The sequence below is a fragment of the Cupressus sempervirens genome, chromosome 10, assembly GCF_028749045.1.
Source record: "Cupressus sempervirens isolate cs-2001-9-10 chromosome 10, ASM2874904v1, whole genome shotgun sequence".
Lineage (NCBI taxonomy): Eukaryota > Viridiplantae > Streptophyta > Pinopsida > Cupressales > Cupressaceae > Cupressus > Cupressus sempervirens.
The window spans coordinates 732,095,054-732,105,200 of NC_143127.1; positions in this window are offsets into that span (position 1 = coordinate 732,095,054).

The following is a 10,147-nucleotide window of genomic DNA, read 5'->3' on the forward strand; positions in this document are numbered from 1 at the left end:
GTATTTCAACCTCTACAATAGCTAATTGTGATGTAAAATAGACCTTGTTGCAAAGAGAGTTAGAGGCTAAATAATACTGGAAATATTGAATATTACCTCAAGTATGAAACCCCAAGCATGAAGACTTAGACAAGTCTTGATGTTGTATGCTTTCATGATACAGAACCACATTATGACTGGTCATGAGTATTGTAACAAAATTGTATGCTTGAATTGATTACTCCTTGATTAAAGATCTATACTCAATTGATTTGAATATGCTTAATTGGATTTTCTTGTAGGAGCTAATAGTGGATAAGACTTTGAAATGAGATGGGGAGTTGTATTTATAGTCAACTAATACCTTTGCAACTTTGTTTTCTTAGGGAGGGCTAACACTAGAGGCAAATTTTTGTAATTAGAAAAGCCAACATTTGTATTTATAAATTTAGGGCCAAACTACTTGAATAGGGGCACCAATACCCTAGTTGTAGTAGATTGAGCCATGAAATGGTTATGAATAGGGTATGTAGACTATTTGATTTTTATTATTAAAACTATGACTGTAGTCGATATTTCAATGTAGCTTGCCATCAAGGGTTTGAGACGACCATGGAATCATCTCTAGGCATCATCAATATTTTGACATAGCATGTTAGTGATGGAATGACAAACCCATCAAATATTATCTAGCACACATCAATATTTTGATGTGGCCCATTTTTGATGGTATGACAAAACCGACGAATCATTTGTGGATATCATTGCTATTTTGACATTTCACTTAGTAGCTTGATACCACCATGTTGCATAGATGGGGATGATTTTTGATAGATTCTCTTGTCAATAAATCAATAGCTATGGAGTGACTCGAACTTTCAACAAAATTCTAGTGACATTGTTTTTCAATGTGGAAGCATCAAACTTTTGGCCACAAAGCATCAAAAAATAGGTTCAAATTTACTAGTGTGATGGGTTGGACTATGATGATGTTGTGACCCTAAATATAACTAAAGATGATATAGTTAACCTTTTTGTGGACCCAAAAATTAGTAAAATAGTAGAATGCACAAATCCCAATTTATCAATTAAATGATGCACGAAAGAGGTTATGCATGCGACTTTTGGGATCATTGGTGGATGGTTTTTGAAAAACCTCCACACAACAATTTAGAGGTGCCATTCTATTTCATTAAAAATTTGTATACTAAATTTGTGCTGCACCTCAAGGTGAACTACTAAAGCATGATGCCCAACATGGGTGTAGGATGAGGAGCTCCTTAGGATAGACCCTTTTCCTAGTGGAAGAAATCTAACAATTTTTTCCCTATTGATGACTCCCCTCCCTCTTCTAGTGAAACATCTTAATATCATTGTAGAGGATAACTCTCAAACTATTAGACTAATCCATAGGTTGAGTAGCCTATTTATATCCTAGGCTAGGTTAGTGTTGCCTCCTTGTGTTGATGATGTTGGTGTGAGTTCATCATCGATGAGCTCATCACATGTTTGTGTGCCCCATACTTGCATAATGTGCAAGAATATTTGTTTGGGTCCCATAGTTCATATTTTTGAGTATCAATTTCTATTTGAGAAGGAGTATACACTAGACACATGTATAGAGACTACACACCCTAACATGAGAGAGGAGGGGCATGTAGAGGCATGACATCCTACTCTATCAGTACATTAATACATTTTTTTGTTACAACGCATGTGATTTAGAATTAATCTTTATAATAGAGAAATTTTAACCCATACTGACTTATATGTGTATGTGATCTCCATTCATGTTTAGTTGATGACTAAGGAGGAGCTCAGACAAGTTGATGTTTTCACATTCTCAACTATTTCATTTAGCCTTGAGATATCTATGATACATTATGTTGTTTTCTCATTGTTTTTCTATTTGATATTGGAGCATATATGGTTTCTAATCTTTATTTTCTCTTGCAAGTATCACCTATCAATGGTGGGCAAAGTGCGGAGGGTGAGGCACAACCCACTAACAAGGGAAAGCTAATGAGGTTCTTTTAAAGTGATTAAATATTGATTCATTATTGTAAAATGTTTTTGGTAATGAAATCTAATTACATTCTTTATTGTATAGGGTGTGGCTATTGGTGATGAGTCTAGGTAGATTTAGTGTTATAGACCCTCTAGGATTTCTATTCATAGTGAGAGACCCATCATATGTATAAGTATCATTTATTTTTTATTTTCCTTATTTTCATTTAAAGGGTGATCCCAAAATAATGGGTTCCACTTTTTGACCATTTTTGACACTGAAATCAATATTTTTGAAACAAACCTCACATTTGAGTAACTATATCTCTAAAACTGTGAATAATTTAAAGATGATGTTAACTAGTGATTTGTAGTACTTTGTTCCTACTTTGTAACCATATTTTTTAATTTAAAAAAAAAATATTTAAGTCGAATTTTCTTCTCCTCCGAAAAGTGGTACATATGAAAAATCAATATTTTTAAAGAGTGACAGTCTGCTTGACATGCATAACTTTTCTTCTAAAAATGATAATGAGGTAATTCTTGTGGTGTTGGATTTTTAATATAATTATTTAGAGGTTGCATTTCATTTTATTCAATTTGGTTGAATATTGTATAGTTCATAAAGTTTTGAAGTGATGTCAATTGTAATTCAGACATACATTCATTTTGACATATATAACTTGAACTCAATTTATCATAAATCTAATTTTCTCTTTTTTAATAGAAAGCTATATCAACAACATATTTCATAGATATTTTTCAAAAAAAAATTGACCTAATTTACAAATTTTCCCAAAGTGTTGAAATCAGTTGATGTTCAACCATTAATGGACCTATAATGAGTCAAACTCATAATTGAAAGGCTTAATGAATATAATACCTATTAAAATTATAGTCATTGGAAAGCTTGCTCCGAGTAGAACAAATTGATATTTTTTTAATTTTATAGTAGGAGATCATTAAATCTCAATTTTGGGGGTCAAAACACCATTTATTTATTTATTTTTAAAGAAAATATAATTTTTTTAAAAAAAACATATGTTCGTGTGAACATATTTTACATGTTTGCATGAACATATGTTTTCAAAAAACTAGTAATTTTATGATGAAAATAGTAACTTTTGTATGTTTGTACGAACATTTATAGCATTTATGTTCATGCAAATGTGCCTATTTATATTTATTTATGTTCACACAAACATAAATGTAGGGAATGTTCATGTGAACATTTCCTTAATGTTCGTGCGAACAATTAAAAATTGGAAATTGGAAATTTCCATCCATTTCTAATTTTTTTTGTGCCACAAAAGTGACACCCAATATTGTGAGATCACCCATAAAAAAATTCAAAACTGATTTAGCTAGGCTTTTGTACGTCATAGGAAACGCCTAGTGCACAGGAGGCTAGACATCAAAGTTTTGTATCTTTGCTCACACAACCATTATATCTAGAGGAGGAGTTGACAAAGGTAAGTTTCAGTTTGAACTCTTTATTATATGTTATAAATTTAGTATGCTATGAATTATAATGTTATATTTTAAGTTGTAGATCCATTTGACAAACATACTTAAACATATACAGGCCACAACCAACCAGGTTCCAGACATCTTGACATATGAGAAGACTCCTGACCAGCATAGGAGGTTGATAAGAGAGGTATTTATGATGAAATTTTAATACTATAAATCTTTATTAAAAAAAGAATCATTATGCATTTGAGCAATTCAATGTTAGATACATACAATCATATAAATTTAGTAGTCTAACTTTGGGTTTTCCTTTTTTTTTTTATGTAGGAGGCATCTGATCCACCTAGTGCAATGAAGAGGTTGCATTTTGATCATCCACTAGCATCATAGGATAGTATAGTTGTCATAGGATATGTCATGAGACATTTTGAGATGACACATGCCACCTTGTATACTAAAACATTGATATTATACACATCTCAATGGCATGATAAGCCACATTTTGTATACGAATCTATATATTTTGATATATGTTTGCATAATTTTTTTATAGATACATGAAGTTTGATATATATATTTGTGTAATTTTTTTATGGATACATGTATTTTAAAATATACTTTTTTCATTTATGTGCACAATTATATACATATTAATTTAGTATAGTATTTTTCAATTTATCATCGATCATGTGTATTGTTCATGTTTATGGAATATCATTCATTTTGATCATGTTTTTTATGTTTGATTCAAATGTAATAATTTGTGAAGAACATTTTAACAATATTTATTGTCAAATTTTGATGCTATTTTAAATTTTAAATTATATCACATATATTTAATATGAAATAATCTCTTTAATCCCTTAAAATGTCACTATGGTTCACCCGCCCAAACATACTTAGAGCACCTTGGAGACTCTTTGGCATGGGGTGGCCGCGAACATTGGAGCCTCTCTATGAATTGAAAAATGGTGTCACTATGGTTCAACTGCCCATCTAGAGCTAATGGTGTTAATGATTTGATGCCAATATCAATGATTTAAAAGTTGTGTAGTGATGCACACTTGAACCAAGGTACATTGCAAGTTTTGGCATCAAGCGAGATTGCTATGTCGAATCCAAATGGAATGTGATTGCTTGGAAACGAGAGAGGTTATTTTAGGCCTCAACATGATGATATTTTAGCATTCAAATTTTCATTGATATCCCCCACAAGCTTCGAGTTATGACCCTCTGAAGATTGACCTCCAAACACACCTAGAGCACCTTAGAGACTCTTCAGTACAGGGTGGCCATGAACGATGGAGGCTCTTCATGGCTAGAACAAGGGTTTTATTAGGGTTTTCCTATCTATCTAAAGCTAATGAAACTTACAATTTGATGCCAAGATTAGCATTTTCAAAGTTATGCAGTGGTGCACCTATGAACTAAGGCACACAAGTTTTGGCATCAAGTGAGATAGGTGTGCTAAATCCAAATGAAATGTGATTGCTCAAAAATGAGATACATTATTTTAAGCCTCAGCATGAATATCCTATAGAATTCAATATTTCACTGATAATCCCACGAACTCTAAATTACGACCCTCAAAAGATCAACCTCCAAACACACTTAGAGCACCTTGGAGACTCTTTGGTCAAACTTAAATGAAAATCCCACCATCAAATTTTTTTGTCAAACTTAATTTTGTTCATGTGGCACCAATGTTCTAATTCCTATACCTATTTCAACTAAATTGTATGCAATTGGTTTTCTCAAGTATATTTAAATTAATATTTATCAAGAACTAGATCCTATGCAATCATACAGAATGACAATTAGAGATATTGGTTATGATAAGTTAATCTCCCTAGAGAGTGAGTTAAAAGAGCTTACATACACATCCTTCAAAATGTATGATTTATGTCATCTTCATAAAAGAATTAATTCTCAACCAATTCACCCAATCACTTGGAAAATTAAAGACAGTGGACTAGTTGAAGCAGCTAGTTTTCCTATGGTAGTGCATACACCTAAGCTTGTAAGTGAATGCATCAAAAGATGCAACCTAGAAACAAAGAAGATTTTGTTTCTTGACCAATCTATTCTCATATCAAACAAAAAGGCATTGATGCAGTCCGCATTTGGCATTCCCATGAAGGCAGTATTTTGATGTCAATTTTGGGTCTTTTGCATCCATGTTCAATGAGAAGAAGACCTTAAGAAGGGAAGAGATACAAAGGACAAATTTCCAGATTGCTCGCTCAAAGAAGAGAAAAATGCCAAAGACCCATTTTGGCACAAATTTGAAAAGAGAAATTGTGGATATCCTCACACTCCTCCTTAGACTAAAAGGAAAAGAGGAGATTTTGGAGTTCATCGAGCACCAATTCTTCCTAGTACAAGAATTATGTGCTAAGAATATGTAGATTCACTAGGCACAGATTATCTATGATGAGCTCACCTCATAGTTGAATTTGGCCAAAGGATTCAAGAAATGCTACATGTCCTCTTATTTGATCTATGCTTTAGAAACTCACCACTTATGACCCATCCTCCCTAGCATATTGAATTATGATGAGCACACCAAAGTATATGAATTTTACCCACACTTATAGCTGCAAATAATCTATGAGGAGTATGTGGTTGTTAATAATGCCTTCATAATAAGGCTATGCCAAGAATTACAAGGATGCCCTGAATGGAGATTCTCACCAGAGGCAATTTCATCCATAAGCCAATTCGGATGTTCATTCATCCAATTTATGAGCTTCTCCTATTTACAAATATGATCTTCGGATAGCTTTCCTAAGAGTTTGACAAGATATCTAGAAGACAATGTGGTTCTAGTTGAACTATGTTGATAGATCCTTGAAGTGAACACCCTATTTTCCAATGTGAAGAAGATTATCAAGATTCCCTTCCCTATAGTGGTTGACCCATATTCATGTGCCTCTAGATTAGATTAGTAGAATTTGGTAAAGAGAATTGAGAGAAAAATCAAGTTGTTAGATTATGAGGTACGTAGGCCTTAATATGATCTAGTTAATATTGTAAGTGATCATTTGAAGTTGGGATACGCCTATACATGAGTTTTGGATATTGAAGACTTCTGGTCCAGGAATCTCAATGATTACCAAAATTGGGAGAGATTTTGGTCATGGCTAACTGTTACAAGATTAAATTATATAACGATTTTGTTGATGTCTCTGACATTGCAGATGATGGAGCCTACATGCACCCAAATTTTGTCTACCCCACCTATAGATCCAATCAATGATAATATGGAGGTTCTTATGTAGGGGATAATCAAGAGAATAGAGAAATGGGTGGAGTGGACTTGATCAAGGAATAAAAGGACTAGGAGGACTAGTTCTACAGGTAAAGTATCTGTTGGATCTGCCTAGTCAACCACAACAACAACCACCATAGCCAATACACCAACATTTGTACGGCCATCATAGTCCATTGGCTAGGGTGGAGACTAGCCTCTAGAAAAGAATGTGCCACTCATACTTGTGGAGCTAGATCTCTTCCAAACACCAAGAAAGTTTTGGAGGAGGATGACAAGGATAGGGGGAAAGAACAAGAAAAATTAGTGGCCAAGCCATCTTCCCTTGTTGTAGTCATCAATTTGGATGGTGACACTATCCCCATGGGTGGCCACGAATAGGATGCATCTTAGCAAAGGGATACCTTATCCCTTTCTATAACTAAGGTTATTGCCTTCCCTATTGCTTCCCAGAGAAACGCAACTCCATTAATATGAAGGAAACTATTTGATTCCACTACCCTATAGTCCACTGTCAATGTGGTGTCAATAGAGTCATGGCCCAAAGAGACCATTGATATGAAGAAGAGGAGATATGAATATGCAGCCCCATCAAATGACTTGATCATACAACTCACCTCCTCTCAGCCATCAAAGAAGACAAAGAAGTAGGAGACAATTTTTGCACTAGCTATAGATTCAACAACTAGCCATATGCTAGTTGAGATTGCTGAGCCATAGAAAGAATGAATATTTCATGAGCTCTCAAAGGATGATTTCTGAATCATGATAGTAGATCTTGGCATCCTAGTTCATGAATCCATGTTGAACATGTAGAAATATACCAATGAGAAAATCAAGGATAAGTTGGAACAACCTAGACTAGAGAAGGAAATATTGAAGTTCTCAAACAAAGAGTTAGTGGAATACATAAGGTCTACACTTAGAGTTACTTCTTCAAGTCAGTTTTACCCAAATGTAGAGGAGAATGAAAATCTACTCCTAAAGCTACATCAAGAAAGGAAATTCAAGTAGGTTGGATGAGCATGGGTAGATAAAATCAAGGCTCAAGGTCCCCCACTAGTTGAAAACTTGGGAAGCCTAGTATTGGATGCTCACAAGCATAGGGAAGAAACTTCAAATCATCAGAAAACCATACAGAAGGAAGTAGACAAGCTGACAAAGCAATTGACCATTCTACAAGAATTAATTGACATGAAGACAAATGTGGCCATTACTCATGGGATTATGAAGATGGGCAAGGAGTCATTGTTTCATTGGAAACAATCATTGGAATTTTTTTTTATAGAAATCTCTATGAGATATGCAAATGAGCTCAAGGATGTGCACAACCTAGTGCAAAAGATCATTGAAAAGTTTTTTCAATATTTGAAGACCTTGCACATAGAGTCCTTTGTGTCCACTAATGTGAATCTCATAGACATTGAGAGAGTGAAATACAAGTTCTTGGCATTTTTCAATGAAGTCGTTGACCCACACAAATTCCAAGTGTCCAAGATCCAAGAGCTCTTAGCAACAAATGTAATCATAAGGAAAGAAATAGAGAAATTCTAGTCAAGTGTGACTAGAATAGATGAACCAATAGAGATGCATGAATACTAGATGGTTCAAGCCGGCAATATCATTATTCTAGATGCCAAAGAGTTAGACAATCTAACTGAATCCAGGAAATCTTACAGAGGAAAATCAATCATTTCTAAAAAGGCATGATGTTTCTGATGCTTTTCTAGACATCTTCCATTCTCCTTCTTCTCTTTCCTAATTTTAGCCATTCTTAGCATTTTGTTAGTCTCTATAATGGACAATGATTCAAGCTTGTCCTATTTTTAGTCTTTTTGTTTAGAGATGCTCTACAAAGCAATCATCCATGTAATCAACCATTTTGAAAGGCCTATAAATGTAACCTTTTATGAATTTAATAAGATTGGCAAAACTTAATTTGGGAAAACCCCAGTAGTTGGGACTACAAAGTTTTATTATTATTAATTCTTGGTATAGGGAATGGAATGGAGGCGCTAATGTTAAAAGTTGAATGAATGTGAATGAACTTGGTTTGTTTTCATTCGTTCAATGGATTGTATGTCTTAATTTCTTTGCTGTATGCTATGGTCTATGTGTTTGGTATAGTTCATTTCATAAAGAAGCTAGAAACTAGTGTGTGGAGTATTTGAGAGATAGACAATCCACGTATAGTCAAAACATTAGCTAAGTTCTGTGTAATTTGGGAATTACTTATTATGCCATCTCTTCCTTTCTTCCTACTATCATAGCTAGTTATACATGTTTCCATTCCTTGCATCTAAGTTCTATTAGATTTCATGTTGTGAGTTAGTCCCCCTTTCAATTGCCTAGGTTGTTTAAAGTGTTGAAAAACTTGGTTTTTGCCTCTTCTGCACTTTGGTTAAGAGCATACCTCAAAAGCTTAAAGAAAAAATTCATTGCATATCTTGCATTCATATAAGGGAGTTGTACCTTTAAATTTTGGAATCCTCAATAGATTACTATATTGACAAATTCTGTTGTTAACAACTTTTTCCTCCATAAGCCATTGAGCAGTCTAAGAGTCAAGGTAAAAACCAAAAAGATAAGGAAGACAAGCTATTAACCAACAGGGTCCTATGACACCTAAGGACTTATTTAATTTGATGGAATGGGTCGAAAGGGGTCATAGGATAACATATGACCCTTCTCGACACATTTTAGGACAACATGTGTCCCTAGGGGTCCTAGGACCCCTAGGACCCCTATGGACCTTTTCAATTCATTTTGTGACAAAATGTGTCCCTAAAGGTCCTAGGAACCATCAGGACCTATTTCATTCATTAGAATGGGTTTAAAGGAGTCGTAGGATAGCCTATGACCTCTTTCAATGCATTTCATGACAACATGTATCCCTAGCAATCCCAAGATCCCTAGGGACCAATTTTATTCATTGGAATGGGTCGAAAGGGGTTATAAGATAAACTATGACCCCTTTTGATGCATTTTATGACAACATGTGTCCCTGGGATCATAGGGACCTATTTCATTCATTTGAATGGGTTGAAAGTGGTAAAAGGACAATGTATGACCCCTTTCAATGCATTTCATGACAACTTGTGTCCCTAGTGGACCTAGGACCCCTAGGGACATATTTCATTCGTTGGAATGGGTCAAAAGGGCTCATAGGATAAACTATGAAAACTCTCAATGAATTTCATGACAACGTGTGTCCTTAGGGGTCATAGGACCCCTTGGGACCTATTTCATTCACTTGAATGGGTTGAAAGGGGTCATAGGATAACTTGTGACCACTTTCAACGCATTTCATGACAACATGTGTCCCTAAGGGCTCTAGGACCACTAGGGACATATTTCATTCATTGGAATGGGTTGAAAGGGGTCATTGGATAAACAATGACCCCTTTTGACACATTT